We start from the raw sequence: 15,003 nt of genomic DNA on the forward strand, positions 1-15,003 counted from the left end.
ACTTTGGGCAATTCACTGAACCTCTCTGAGCTTTAGTTTGCTCTTACGCAAAGTGTATTTGATAAGAGCACCTACTTTTTAGATGGTAGATGTATGAAGTCCATGAGTTTCAGTGCTTAGAAGAGTGCTAGCCCTTACAGTACATGCTCAATAAACCCTAGGTATCCTGGTGGATTTGGAAGACAGTAATTGCATTACCTGATCATTTAGAGCTTCCCACTTAGGTAGCTAATGCCCTGGTAGATCAGTTCCACTGGGCTCTGATCTTACCTTTGGCTGATGTTGATGTCACCTAGACTCAAACCTCAGCTGTGAAGCTTTGACCCCTTGAATCACCTCTGGTCAGATGATCCTACCTGCTTTGCTCTTTCCTCTCTTTTGCCACTTATTACTGCAAATGTAATTAACTGTTGATGAGGCTGGTGTGTTAGTAAACTGAAAACCCCTCCAGCATGTATCTTAATTTCCCATTGCTTTGTACAGTAATTTACAAATACTTCTTGAAAATGGAATTTGTTTTTCCTGCAGATCAAATCTGAGGTGGAACCTGGTTTGCAGAGTGCTTCCCTAGCATCCTGTAGACCTCCGTGTTTCTTCAGTGAATGTCACTTATATTATTGCTTAATATCCTCAATTCTCCATCTATTAAAAGGAAGAATTAATATTTGTTTACCTTATTTTGCTTATAAATGTTTTATAAAATTAAATACTGATTTGGCATTCTCCAGAAGATAGGCATGAAAATTCAGGGTGACATTTTATTTATTTTAGAGTACTCGCCGAAGACAGCATTTTGCATATGACCTTTTGTGGCGCCCTGGGAGAATGTTTTCCTCCAGCAGGTGCCCTTTTTATTCCGGCTCATCAATCTCAGACCCATTTGTGAGCCTCGGTTCTCTTACCAGGTTAAGATGAATTGTATGTTTTCCCCTCAAGTGGAAATGCCCTTTGAATATTTCAGAACTGGTATGTGCTCAAAACAACTAAGTGCAGAAATACAGAAGTGGAAATCCTCTAGTCTCTGGTTGTGCTCTTTTGAGACAATTATAGTTAATAGTTTGGGAAGTAGCCTTCCATACCTTTTTATTTGTGGTAACTTATATTTAAATATCTATCTAAATATATATATTTATGTATCTTATAGGATCATGCTAAATATATGCACTGTTCTGTGACTCTTCGTTCTCGGCCATCTTCCCCAAACCTTTGTACTGCAGATTTCCCTTAATCTCTCTCTCTCTCTCTCTCTCTCTTTTTTTTTTTATGATTTTATTTATTTATTCATGAGAGACACAGAGGGCGGGGCGGAGGGCAGGTGTTGCAGAGACACAGGCAGAGGGAGAAGCAGGCTCCATGCAGGGAGCCTGATGTGGGACTCGATCCCGGGTCTCCAGGTTCAGGCCTTGGGTCGAAGGCGACGCTAAACCACTGAGCCACCCAGGCTGCCCATCCCTTACTTTTTTTAATGCATACATGCAATTCCTTTACATGAATGCATCATATTTTAATTAACCCATTAGTATATATATTTAGCTGTTTCTGGCTTTTTCTCTATTGTTGCTGATACCCATTTTTTACAATTTTTTAAAAGAAATCTGCAGTCTGCGTCTCATATATCTTTGTGTGCTTGCACAAGCGTTTCTAGAAAGTAAGTATCTACAGGTGTCATTGGTAGATGGAGGAAATGCATATTTTAAGTTTGATATTGCCCATTTACCTTCCCATTAACCACATACCAGTGTGCCCTTTTCTCCATGTTTTCAGTACGTGACAGGATTTGTTTTTCACGTCCAAGGGATAGAGTTAGTTTATTTTTGCCTACTCACCTAGTCCTGTAAGTGGAACTTTCTGCCACCTCAGCAGAACATCTGTGGGCTTCGAGCCTTTCCCACCCAGTTCCAAGATTATTATCTTTATACAGGGTTTTGAGGAGAAATAACTAAAGTTTTCATTAAGCAATACAATGTCCCTGAAGAATAAATCAGCTATAGCAGTAGACTTTCTAGGCGTATCTAGGTAACAGCAGCAGAAATACTTCTCCTGTGATAGGGTTGATTTACCCTCCCCCATTACCTCACAAGCTGGCAGCGCTACAGCCAGGTCCGCACACCTGTTACAGGGACCTCACTCTGTGGGGTGGGAGATAAAGCCTTGCTTATAGGGATGGGAGGGTATGAATGTGGGGGTCCTGCATGTGGGGGCACATTCTGGGATATTGTAAAGATATGTGTTCTGTTTTGTGGGAAGAGATTTGCATTTAAGGTTAAGCAATACTGTGCAACAGGTTTACGTTTCCACAGCAAATAGACCAACAGAAGAACCCAGCTCCCTGTATATGCCCCCGCTCCCCTCCCCCCACTATTGTTGCTTTTTTCAGTTAAAAGAATTAAGGTAGATAACTAGCTGTAAGCTGTAAAGATTCAGTAGGGTCTAGGTCACACTTTGTGCACTGTCTTACATGGAACATAAAGCTTTGATTAGTGTTCCTATTAATGAGAAATGGGTTTTGACTAAAAAACAAAACAAAACAAAAAATACCAAAATACTATATACTGAACTGTCCTCCTTTGATTAGGGCAAGGGATCCCTTGGAGCCACCCACCTGTTGATTGGGTCATGATACGGGTGAATCTGAGTTCATGTCTTCAGTTTTTCAGTCCTCTTTATTGAAACAAGGGAATGTACGTTGTGTACTTAAAGGATCTGCCCGCCAAAAAACTGTATTATTTGGCTTTATAAGAAATCTTGTGTAACCATTCTGTGTGTGAAGTTGAGTAAAGCCACAAAGGAAGTTACCAGAATTGTTTTCCAGTGTTTGACCCTGTGAATGATAACTTTCTCTTTTTCATTTTAATATATCTTTAAAATAGCTAAATGGTGGTTGATAGGGGTGTCAATTGTCAAATGCTTTGAATTCTCAAGGAATTGAAAATTTCTTGCTGTTTTAGGAGAGGACTTTTACTACTTGAAGATGCCCTTCCTAGTGCTTTCAGACTAGTTACTCAATAAATGGTTTTCTTTGGTTAATAGATTAACCCAAGATGAAATAAAAATGAGAGGAGGGGCCTGTATGGCTGAATGTTGGCTACTAGTGTGTAGAGCATGTGCTGTTGTACATAGAATAATTTTTTAGGCGGTGAAATAGTTGAGTGACTTTAAATATATAACGGAGGCTTAGGTCAGAGTAAAATTCAGTAAATTACTTCCTGAATGAAGAATACTCAATGAGAAGTGAACATTTTGGTTTGATGCACCAGAATATCACTTAGAAAATAGTGTTAAACTCGAAAATTCTTTAGTTCAGTCCAGGAAGCAGCTTATCTTTAGAACATGCATTTATTTATTAATTTATTTTTTAAAGATTTTATTTATTCAGGAGAGACAGAGAGAGAGAGAGAGAGAGGCAGAGACGCAGGCAGAGGGAGAAGCAGGCTTCACACAGGGAGCCTGACATGGGACTCTATCCTGGGTCTCCAGTATCACACCCTAGGCCGAAGGTGGCACTATACCGCTGAGCCACCCGGGCTGCCCCATTCATTTGTTTTTAAATATAACTTCCCATTAATTGGAGCCTTGTCCTGATTCTATAGTGCCAAGTGATAACTTGGCATCACTGTAACATTCTTTGTTCCAAAACGGTAATCCTTTGTAGATTAAATTTACACATATAACCATGTTTGGAAGAAGGACTTTCATGATAGATTATCTTAGAAGGGCACTTCCACAACTAAACTCATTTAGGAAGTGATCATGTTAGTAAGCACTGTACCATCTGTGAAAAGCAGACTGCTTTGTGGTGACCTTTAGGTCTTTGTCCCCTTCTTCTTAACTTTGTGTGTCTCTGGTTTAAAAAAAAAAAAAAAGTTTCTTGAACTTTAACTCTTTGTAATAGTGAATTAGAGGTGAGTTGGACATCTTTGTAAAATAGCACAACTATCAAAAACTCATGAGTGGCTAGAACCGGTGCAATAGCCTACTGGCAGCATAAGCCTTTTTGAAAGCACTGAGGTAGAGCAGTATATCCTTTTGAGTCTTGAATTTATTACAGTAATGTAACTCTAGCGTGTGAGAGAGAATTCTGTCTATCTCCTTGAAATGTTGACCCTAAGAATCCTGGAAAACAGGAAAAGAAAGAAAATCATAAGCAGGGGCCAGGGCACACACTATTTGATTGTTAATATACTGGCTCAGACCAGCTACATTGTCCATAAAACAGTATCGCTACCTTTTTTGCACATTGCATGAAAAAATTCTCTTTCACCACTTGCACTTAATCCCAAGGTTCCTATACTAAAAACCTGCTTTTTAGCCCTTGAAAATGTAGTAAAGGATTTTTTTTTTTTAACCAGTGAATTTGAGTGCCATATGATAACCTGGTGAGGATATATTATTTACTGCTTTAGTTATTGCTGAGAAAAGATCACCCCCCCCCCATTGCAATGAAATTACCTTTATAAAGTTTTAGCATACCCATTATGGTTACTTCCTTTTAAAAAATTCTTTCCTAGTTTGTGTTAATGTTAGCATTCTCCCGTGTAAGTTGGATAAAGATGTGGTGTCTCTTTAGTTCTAAGCTTTTTCCATCTTTTGAGGATATTACAAATAACCCTAATCTACCTGGGACTTCATATTTTTTAGTTTCTTTTCAGGGAGGAATGCGGGGGGGGGGAGAGGTGATGGAGAGACTAAAGCATATATCAGGGTAAGCACCAAGGATCTGAAGCTTCTGCGCACAGGAAGTGGGAAGTTGGGAAATCTGGCCTCTAGCCTCCTGACTTTTCCTCGTCGCTTGAACCTGAAGGTATAGCCGTGGGTTCTGGCCTGTGGGAATCCACTGTGTTGTGTCCCTCCTGATTGCTGGGGTAGTACTTTTAATCCTGTTATTTCAAGGTTGCCAGAAAAATATCCTTCAGCTGGGGAGGGGAGAGAGCCTAGATTTTACCCCCTTGACTGATCTGACATGCCGGCAGAGTCCTAGTAATCCAAGTTAAAAGAAAAAAATGCGGCACGTCAATCTGGCTGCATGTTTAATAGTAGAAATTAAGTGGTCCCCAATATGGAATTCTGTTTGTAGCAAGTGTTCAGTGCGGGTTTGCTAAGCTGATTTTGATTTGAAAATGGAAGCTAACAAAGGGAATACAGGACTAATGACACTATAAAAATGTTTAAACCAGAAATTGATGAAACTTTTTCTGTACAGGGCCAGATAGTAATCATACTAGCTTTGGGGGGTGGGGGGCTACATAGGGTCTCTGTCACACCTCCTCATTCTCCCTCAGTGCCCCCCCCCCCCCATATGGAAAAATAGTCTAGCCCCTCGGCTGTGCAAAACAGGCTGTAGGTCAAAGTTTGCTGGTGCCTATTTTAAATTGATCTTTTTAGTCGTGAAGAAGCTGACCTGGGTGAATGAGTGTTGTTTTGGGAGGCAGTACCTTATTTTCCTCAGGCAATATGGGATGGTGGTGTGAGGAGGAGGCTTTCAGATTCTTCACGGTTCACATAGCGGAGGGTACTAATCCTGGACGTGTCTTTGCTAGCCACGTGCCCTCAGATAGATCTCCAAAATCTCTCTGTGCCTCATCTAGTTAGAACTAACATCTTAATAAACAAGGTGAAGTTAACGATGACCCTAACACACAGCATCTACCAGTTCATAGGAGCTGGGTAGGACTGACTTCGTCCTTGGTCCTGCTGACTTTCCTTGGCTGCAGCTTCAGGGAGAAATGTCAGGCTCATGATGATAGGGCTTCTTGTATATGAAAGTACTTTTGAAATGTGCCACCGATTTTCAGATAAATTTTGTGAATGGTTTCTGGATATTTCTTCATGTGTCCTAGGCTGTTGGGTTTTTTTTTTTTTTTTAATCTTTATCGTATTGGGTTTTTTTTAAAGATTTTATTTGAGAGAGACAGCATGAGTCAAAGGAGGGGCAGAGGGAAAGGGAGATGTATACCCCCTGCTGAGCAGGGAGCCCGATGTGGGGCTCAATCCCAGAACCCCAAGATCATGACCTGAGCTGAAGTCGTAACTGATCTTTTCAGTTGATCAGTCGCCTCTATCATGTTTTGTTTATTAAGACATATACAACAAACTTCAGAAACATTTTCGTCAAACAACAATTACAGTTACAAACTTCCATGGATTAAGTTGCTTTTATTTTATATATTAGGTGGAGGAGAAATCTGTTATTGGTGTCAAATAAATGAGGTGGTGTTACTCAATGTCTATCATAATCCTATTGCCCAGGGCTTATGAAACCTATTATTGGTTGTAATCACTTAATGACTGTGTAACATTTGGCACACCGTGCCTCCATTTCTTCCACTGTAAACTGGGAATAATAATAAATACATCTAATAACAGTGGGTCTAAATAAATCAATAGGTTTAAAACATAAATTTAATATGTTATTGTTGCTACTGTGGCAGCTGTAATAATTCCTTTGGAATCACCATTATGAATCAGGGTACTGACAATTCACATTTTTAGTAAAATAAATAATCATTCTTTTTTAAAAAAAACTTCGTTAATGGGTTTTTTGCACTGGAACCAATTTCCTTTTATCTTTTATTTTTTCCTATGAAGCGTTTTTAATATTTTAAAATAAATATAAAACATTAGCATATGTTTCCAAGTTCATCTAGTACTCCTACTGAAGTGAATTTCCCCACGAATCAGAGTGATTTGATGAATTTGGTTTTATTTATTATTTTTATTTTTTTGAGTGTACTTGACACACAATGATTTGATAGCTCTGTAGGTTATGCTATACTCACTCAAGTGCTGGTATCGTCTGACACCATACAACACTATTAGAGTGTCATAGACTGTATTTCCTATGCTGTGCCTTTTATTCCCTTAACTTACTCATTCTATAACTGGAAGCCTGAATCTCCCCCTCCCCTTTACCCATTTTGCCCATTCTACCCTCTTCTGGTAATTATCTCTTTTCTGAATTTATGGGTCTGGGTCTGCTTTTTGTTTTATTTGTCTTGTTTTTTAGTTTGTATATATAAGTTAAATTTTTCTATTTTTTAAAGGCATTTAATATTCCCTCCTGGTTTTGGCATTTTGTACCATTTAATTCACCCTAGTTCTCAGATTTGCTCTTGTTGAGAACAATTAGTGGGGTTAAGTCCAGCCATTTGCTTTCAGAGTTCGCCCCTACAATCACCATAGCCTCCTCCACAGTCTTGATTTTTTTATAAATTGTGACTTTAAGGGGCTCACCATGACAGAGAGGCTGGACCCTTGGGAATCGGCCTTCTTTTTCAGTTCATTATTGTGAGTCTCCCTCTGCAGGGCCTTAGTTTCTAGTTGACAGAATTGGGCTGGATTACTCAAAAAAAAAAAAAAAAAAAAAAAGACCTGCTGCTGTAAGCCACAAGCAGGGCCTGCTCCACTGATGTAAATCGAAGGTGCGAGGTTATATAGAGTTCACAGTTGTTCTGTAGTCTGTATACCAGACTGTGAAGTGTTAGCAGAGAATTGTGTATTTGCTACACATGCATTTAGAACAGATGTTTACATGTGTTTTGTCCACGAAGCAGGTTAAACTGTTAGGAAAAATATTTTAACTGAAGTTCTATTTATATACAAGTCAGCAAACATAAATTGAAGGCACACAGACTAACCCAGCACAGGGAGGCCTTTAGTCAAAAGATTAGTTTCCTTCCTTTTGCTGCCTCAAGATAACAGTTTGATTCTCTATTATCAATACAGCCAGTTGCCTGTTTCCGGTTTCCTGCTCTGTGTGTTTTGCATGTTGCTCATGGGAAATGATTTATTTATTTTTTCAAGCCAAGGCACATATGGGAACTCCACCCTACTGTAGTCTTTTGTTTTAAATTAGGATTCTTTTTTTAACTCAAGGATTGAGCTTTAATGGATAAATTGTTAAAATTAGTATAAATTAAGTCTTGTTACTATTGGCCTATTTGGCCATGTTGAAATAATGTTATAATTACACCCTTATATATTTTGCTGCCTCATTCTACTGTTTTGGAATGGGATGGCGATTGCCACAAAACAAAACAAAATGAAAAATAAAGATTTCAAACTTTTCAGGTTAGCTTTGGATCTCTTTTATTCTGAAAGAACATACCACAAAATTGCATTTTTATCATTTATCGGACATTGAGGAACAATTGCAAGAAGCAATTGAAAGATTTTTAGTTGCTGTTCAAGGATAACATTTAACTTCCTAGGACCTATCTCTGATTTGAAATTTCTTTCATTAGTAATTTCAGTAGGACCACCAGTGAGCAGCAGGATTTATTGAGTACCTATTTGTTGGGCATTGGAAGTTTGCTGGTTTATTTAACAAACGTTTGTGGTATTTTTTTTTTTAATATTTTATTTATTTATCCATGAGAGACACAGGCAGAGGGAGAAGCAGGCTCCACGCAGGGAGCCTGATGTGGGACTCGATCCCGAGACTCCAGGATCACGCCCTGAGCTTGAAGGCAGATGCTTAACTGCTGAGCCACCCAGGCGTCCCCGTTTGTGGTGTTAATAAACTACATGCTAAGCATATATATGGTGAGGCGCTAAACAGATGTAGAATTGGATCCTTTACCCCCAGGCAAAGTTACAGGCTAGTTGAGATAAAGGACACAGGAGATAAAGAGATCATGTCCCATGCATGATGGCTTGTTGGAGGGCTAATCTTGGGCAGGGTCATCAAGGAAGGATTAGGGATAGAGGAAGTGCCTTCCAGGTTAAGGAGAATGATGTAAACAAAGAAATATGCAAAGTGTAAGAGTTGAGAACACAGCATAAGACCTCTCAGAACATAGCTGATGTGTCAGGGAGGATTCCAGAGAAAGCATGTGCCTCCTTTGGATTCCCATCTCAGTGATTTGGACCCTCTTGTGGATGGCTGGGAGCCATTGAAGGTTTTGGTATAGTGGTGTAACTTTGAGAAACCACTGTTTGGGGAAAGTGACTACAGCAGTAATGTTTAAGGTGGATAAGAATGAGGGATGCCTGACTGGTCCAGTCAGTAGAGCATGAGACTCTTGATCTCAGGGTCCCAAGTTCCAGCCCCATGTTGGGTGTAGAGACTAAATAAATAAATACTTGAAGAAAAAAAAAAAGAGGGTAAGAATGAGAGAGGCATGAGGGACTTCAATAATTGTTGAAAGGATTCTTATAAACACTCAAAAATACATCTTGAAATCATTCTCCTGACAACTGATCTTGTACTACTTTGTAATATCTTTTGCTACTTTTTTTTACTTTCTACTTTGTTTCCCTGGCTAGACTAACTAGTTCATTGAGGGCAAGGGACCTTGACTTAGATGCAGAGTTCTATACATATAGTAGGTGCTTTGTAAATACTGGAGCTTACTAATACTCTCGACTTCAGGTTAGTCCTTACCCAGATAACTGTAATATTGTCATTTAAATAGCTAGTCATGGAGCAGTGTTCATGGGATGCTGGCTCTGTCACCTCCTTTTGATTTGTCTTCAGCTTCCATTCTGGTTTCTCCATTCCTTCTGTGAACCCACATCTACACCTAACTTAGCCATCAGTCTGTACACAGAGAAATTGTACATGATTGTACCTCTTCCTTAAGCCACTATCTTACCGCAACTGAAGAAGATCCTGATGAGAAAATATTCTTGGTTTATACCAGCAGATTCATACTGTTTGGAAAGTAGAACGATATGCTGTCTGAAGCCAGGTATAAACCTACCTAGTCTTTGAGGGAGTACTGAATAGGGTCATTTGTCAGTTCCTGTTTCTGTATTTCCCTGATTTTCCATCCAGAAATGTTCCATGCCTTCAGGCCTTTCTTCACCCCCGGCTCCCATCCCCTTTCATAGCCAGAATTGTAGCATATGGTGAATGTGGTTGTGTTTAGCACTATCATGGGGTGTTGCCAAAGATGCTATACAATTATTTCTATCACACAATGCCCTTCTGTTCATCAGAGCTATATCTGTCTCCTTTAGCTTAACTTACACTAAAATGGTGTTCGTTTTTCCAGTTGCAGCAAATTCTGCAGCATAAATAAATGTTGAGGCCTTATCCAGTATGATAATGGTCATTCCCTAAAAAGCACAGAAGTTAGTTAAGAGCTTCAAAGGGGATGGTGATGGAGAGGATGTTCAAAGCCTTTTGGTTAAAATTAGGCAAGAATATTTCTGTTATAAACGTTTCATCTCTTTTCAGTAAGCCATCTTTGTCCAAACACAAAAACAGTGAATCTAGGTACTTAGAAAAGAAGGTGTAGCCATGCATGCTAATTTATTTTAACCTGACTGAACAGTGGAAGAGACAGCAACACCCAAGAACACCCAGCATATGCCGGCCCTGCCCCTAGTGGCTGGTAATGCAGAGCAGCCCTTATCTTCACCTTGAGCTTTGGTGGAGATGCCTTTTGTGTCCCACCTCCCTGACAGAGGTGTGCAGAGGAAGTGTAAGTTGCTGTTCAGATGCATGATGGTGAACTGTAGGCACACCATCTTACCAAATATTGTTATTAAGAAAGTGCACCATAGTAGAATTTTACCTACAGTTCACTTCTTCCAGGGATCAGAAGCTGTCACAGGTGTTGGCCACTCACGCAAGGTTGAGTTTTCTCTTGTGCTTCTCAGAAGTTCTCATTTTCCAGGTGGCTGGATAATTTTTCTGAGCCTGTGGTGCCAAAGAATTAGCTGGCTGGATCTTCACCTGGAACCACTTCTGATTCTCACGTTTTCAGGGCTCTGAGGACGTTTTGGTAGAATTGGCGGGTCTGGGAGGCTTATTTTGAGAGTAGCTTTAAGCTTTTCCTGACTCCTACTCCTGCATTAACACATAGACTCACAAAGCACCCTTCTGGTTCTTTCTGCCCTTCTTCACCCAGTTCCCCTTGTTTCCTATCTCTGGGCTGCTAGCACTGCAAGCGCCTCAAGTCCTGTCTTCCATCCGTCCATATGCATTGATACCAGGCTGCCAAAGTTGGTCGTGTCCTCAGGTACCATCTTGGTTTTCACTCCATCTCTACCACATTGTGCCACTCATTGCAAAGAGATATTGGTGAGGAGTGCTTAAACCTGAAGGCCCTTATGTGGAGGAGTGAGGAGACCCACATTCCCTGTAGCTCTGTAGGTGGAGCGAGTCTTACTGGGCCATAGAGACATATCTAGACTGGTTTGAGACACTGTCCAATAATTCGAGTTGGAGTTACTTGGTGATGGATCAAACCCTTTCACAAAATAAGGACTTGGGTTAGGATAGTGAGGTGATAGATGATTCTATATCTTGTGTCATGGACACATGTTTGGTTTTGTGTTTTAATATTGTGCTGGAGGCATTATGGCATAGTGGTTGAGAACCCAGGCTTTGGAACCAGCCTGCCCAGAAAGTTACTAATTCTACGTGGTGGAGTAGTTATGGGAACTATAAAGCACATAGATAGATACCTAGGACATAGTAAGTCTCAGTGATGCCACTATTATTTTAATAATAAGAAAGAACAAGCTATTTTCTTTCTATACAGCTATTAATAGTGTACTGCCACGTACACACACATAGTTTTCTCCCTTTCTGGGATTTTTAAATAGCTAGCCCAGGTACAGTAGAAGGGATATTTTTGCTTTTGAAAGAGGTGTGCAGAGGAAGTGTAAGTTCCTCTGTTGTTTTAGAGGACTTCTAAAGCCCACCCTGCAGGCGTATGGCTTCATGATCCTGGATCTCAGATGATGTGAATTGATGAGAGCCGTTCTCTGCTGGGCCAGCAGAGGAGGAGGTGATTTAGTGAACAGTTACAACTAGCCAGGTACTATGCTGTGCACTTCACCTCCTCTCATCTAATGCTAGAGCCACCTTAGGTCAGTCCCTCTAAATAGATACATCGTGGAGGTGGAGGTGGGGGCCATGGACCGACACAGCTGAGAGGTACTTAAACAGAACAGGGCTTGGAAACAGCACTTACCAGGTTAGGGACAGAGTTGTGTGTGGCGGGGGGGGGGCAGGAGGCGGTAAAGATGGGGGAATGGTGAACCTGCCCCAGCATCAGGCTCAGCCATGTCAACTTGGGGGATTTGGCTTGGGGGACAGAAATGCCCACTGTCACACTGGTGCAGACTGAGCCTACCTCTGTGGTTGTCCTGGAGGCAGAGGCAGTGGCAACTGCTACTGCTCTTTCTGGAAGGAAGTAGTAAGTGTTTTGTGGGATGAATGGGGTTGAGGGTAGACAATTCTCCTGCTACGGCCAACATGCAAACCATCAGAGTCACAAAGCCTTGGGGTGTAGGCTAAGAGAGTAATGACACCCCAACTCAGGTATCTTTCTCTGGGAAGTGTAGTCTGAGGCACTACGAATGCCATCTCCTTTGGTGGGAGCCCAGAATGTCTACACTAGGATTTCCCAGCCTGGGCACTACTGACATTTTGAGCTGGATAATTCCTTGTTGTGGGGGCCGTCCTGTGTACTGTAGGATGTTTACCAGGATCCCTGGCCTCTACTCACTGGATGCCACTGTAGCACCCACCCCCAAGGCGAGACAATAAAAAATGTCTCCAGACATTGCTAAGTGTCCCATGGGAAGTTGAGAACCACTGGTCTAAATAACCGAATCAATATGGAGTTTGCAAGGGCTCCCTTTTCTTGTTACCAGATTGGCCTCGTACAGGTAGAACTGGAGTGGGCTCTCCTTTCTTCGCTCCTCCCACCACTTCCTCACACAGTCTGGCACAGGGACAGCAGCGCAAGCTTGGAAACGCCTCTGGACTGTCTTCCATCCTGCGTGCCAAGGGCCTCCTGCTCCTCCTCAGGCAGGCGGCTGGCCTAATCTTCCCCAGTCTCGCTGGGTGGTGAGTGCAGGGGTGATGTCATTGTGCCTTCCCAGGAAGGGTGGAACAAAGGACGGAGTCCCCAAGGACACGCAGCCTCATCCTCAGCTAGTCTGGCGGGTAGATTGTTTTCCCTCCCCTTCCCTCCTTCCGGCCTCCGAAGTGTTTGTTGTTCACCAAGCCGTCATTGTAAGAGGACACCCTGGGCTGCCTGGACTTCGTGTCTCTCTGCTGAGCCTGTTTCCTGCCCCTCGTGTGCCATGACAGTGTTGGTTCTGGTCCAGTGCCTTTTCCACTGGCACGAGCTAGAGGAACTTAGGCCTTAGGTGACTTAGCTAGCACGCATACGCAACCTGGGGCCTGCTCAGAAGCCGTGGGGAGCGTGTGGGGAGCGTAGGAGAAAGCAGCATGAGGACAAGAGAGCAGCAAGCTCTCTTTCCTCTCCTTTTTTTTTTTTTTTTTTTTTTTTTTTTTATAAGTTCTCCTCCTCTTCTCTACCTTTTTCTTGTGCTTCTGGGGACCCGCAGAGCACTGCTCACACAGATCCTCAGCCTGTTTTATTTCTGCTTGGTCCCTTCTCTGCTCCGCCAGTGACCTCTCCGGGTTGGGCCGTAACTCAGCTCCGTGCTGGCGGAGTGAGTGCACTTACTGTCTTTTGAAGCAAATCCTTGGAATCCCCTCGTAAAGGAACCTGCTAATTCAGAACCTGAAAGAGGTCAGGAGTGTTTTTCTGTAATGTGAGATTCACCAAAGGAGTGACGTTTGGCTGAGGAACACCTTTTGTGCTTGTTTATTTAGAAATACCATAATCTAAGCAGGTTTTCATTTTGATCTTGTTCCCTTGATAGGCTGGGTGTGGTAGTGACTTTGAGCCCAAACCCTTTAATAACCATCTCAGTACCCACCAAGAGCTTTATTAAAGACATTTCCCACTCCAGGGTAGCACATAAAATGTATTACAATTAAAAAAAGAAATTAATTGACCCTAAATACATCTGAACCATGAGTTACTTGCTCTTGGTGAAATGTACTTAGGAGAAGCTTAATGTCTTTGTATTCTGCTCTGGACCAGCTCTTTCAACACAGCCAATTTTTGTCCAAAAAATATAGCTCCCTGTGTCAGTGTCATGAAGTTGCCATCCATCATGATGATTGTGTGATTAATAATGCATGTGATCTTCTCTCTGTGCCTTACCATGATGTTACTGGTACAGCTCCTTTTTCATATGCACTGTGTCCTTTATACCATTTTCTCATTTCCCCAGTCCTGCCCTCTCTAATCCTTTGTCTGTTTTGAGTTGGCCTTTGTCCTAGGAAAAGGCCCTCTTTCCCCGCTGGACAGACTGACTGTTCCTTTAGGGAAAGGCTGAGCTGTGAGGAGTTGCTCCCTGCAGCAGGTGGCCAGCTGCCTCACCTGCCAGGCTGGCAGCAGTACAGGCTCACCCCCTGTGGTCTCTGCCTGGCTCCCTCCCTGTGGTGGAGTGTCTGGGGGCCTCAACAGAGCCTTCCAGGCAGACCTCCCAAGATGCTTTGGCCATGCTGGGAGCCCAGTATCCCCAGGCCACCAGGTACATGCCTTGTAAGCAAGAGTGGCTTTTTAGTTGTCGCCTAGCAGTGGTGAAATACATTAAAAACAAAAAAACAAACAAACAAAAAAAAAAAACTATTGGGGTCTGCTCTCTTTTTTTTGAGCCTGACGCAGGACTTGATCCCGGGACTCCAGGATCACGCCCTGGGCCAAAGGCAGGTGCTAAACCACTGAGCCACCCAGGGATCCCCTGCTCTCTTTATTGTAGATTAATGCATAAACATCTTGGTGGGTTTAGGCTTACACCAGAAGAAGTAGATCTGAGGTCTTCTGGCATAAATTCATGCTACAGAAACAGAAGTGGGGTGGGTGACTGACAGAAGGGTATCTCTAAAAAAAAAAAAAAAAAAAAGTCAGTGAATACAAATGGATGTGGGGTACATTCTGTGTATCCCTGTTGAAGGTTTCAGCAGCCTGCATTTAGAATATTCTGCGGAGGCAAGAAGATTGGAAACCTGTTTGTATGGATGTGAAAGACCAGTTCTGGGCAGATGTGTCTAGAGTTTTAGGCTTTGAATTGGACGGAACTTGATCACTGAGGCTTAAACTTAATACTGTTTCCTGGATGACTTGGATGTTCAACTACCACACTTTAGACCATAAACTAGCAGTTGCCTTTTCAATGAAT

At 42.0% G+C, this 15,003-nt stretch overlaps 1 protein-coding gene across 11 annotated transcripts in view; it reads left to right on the top strand.

The window, feature by feature from the left end:
- Positions 1-15,003, top strand: part of SPTBN1 (spectrin beta, non-erythrocytic 1) — a 197,487-nt gene that overhangs the window by 110,264 nt on the left and 72,220 nt on the right. The gene's annotated exons all lie outside the window — the stretch shown is intronic.

This window comes from Canis lupus, chromosome 11, assembly GCF_048164855.1.
Source record: "Canis lupus baileyi chromosome 11, mCanLup2.hap1, whole genome shotgun sequence".
Taxonomy (NCBI): Eukaryota; Metazoa; Chordata; class Mammalia; order Carnivora; family Canidae; genus Canis; species Canis lupus.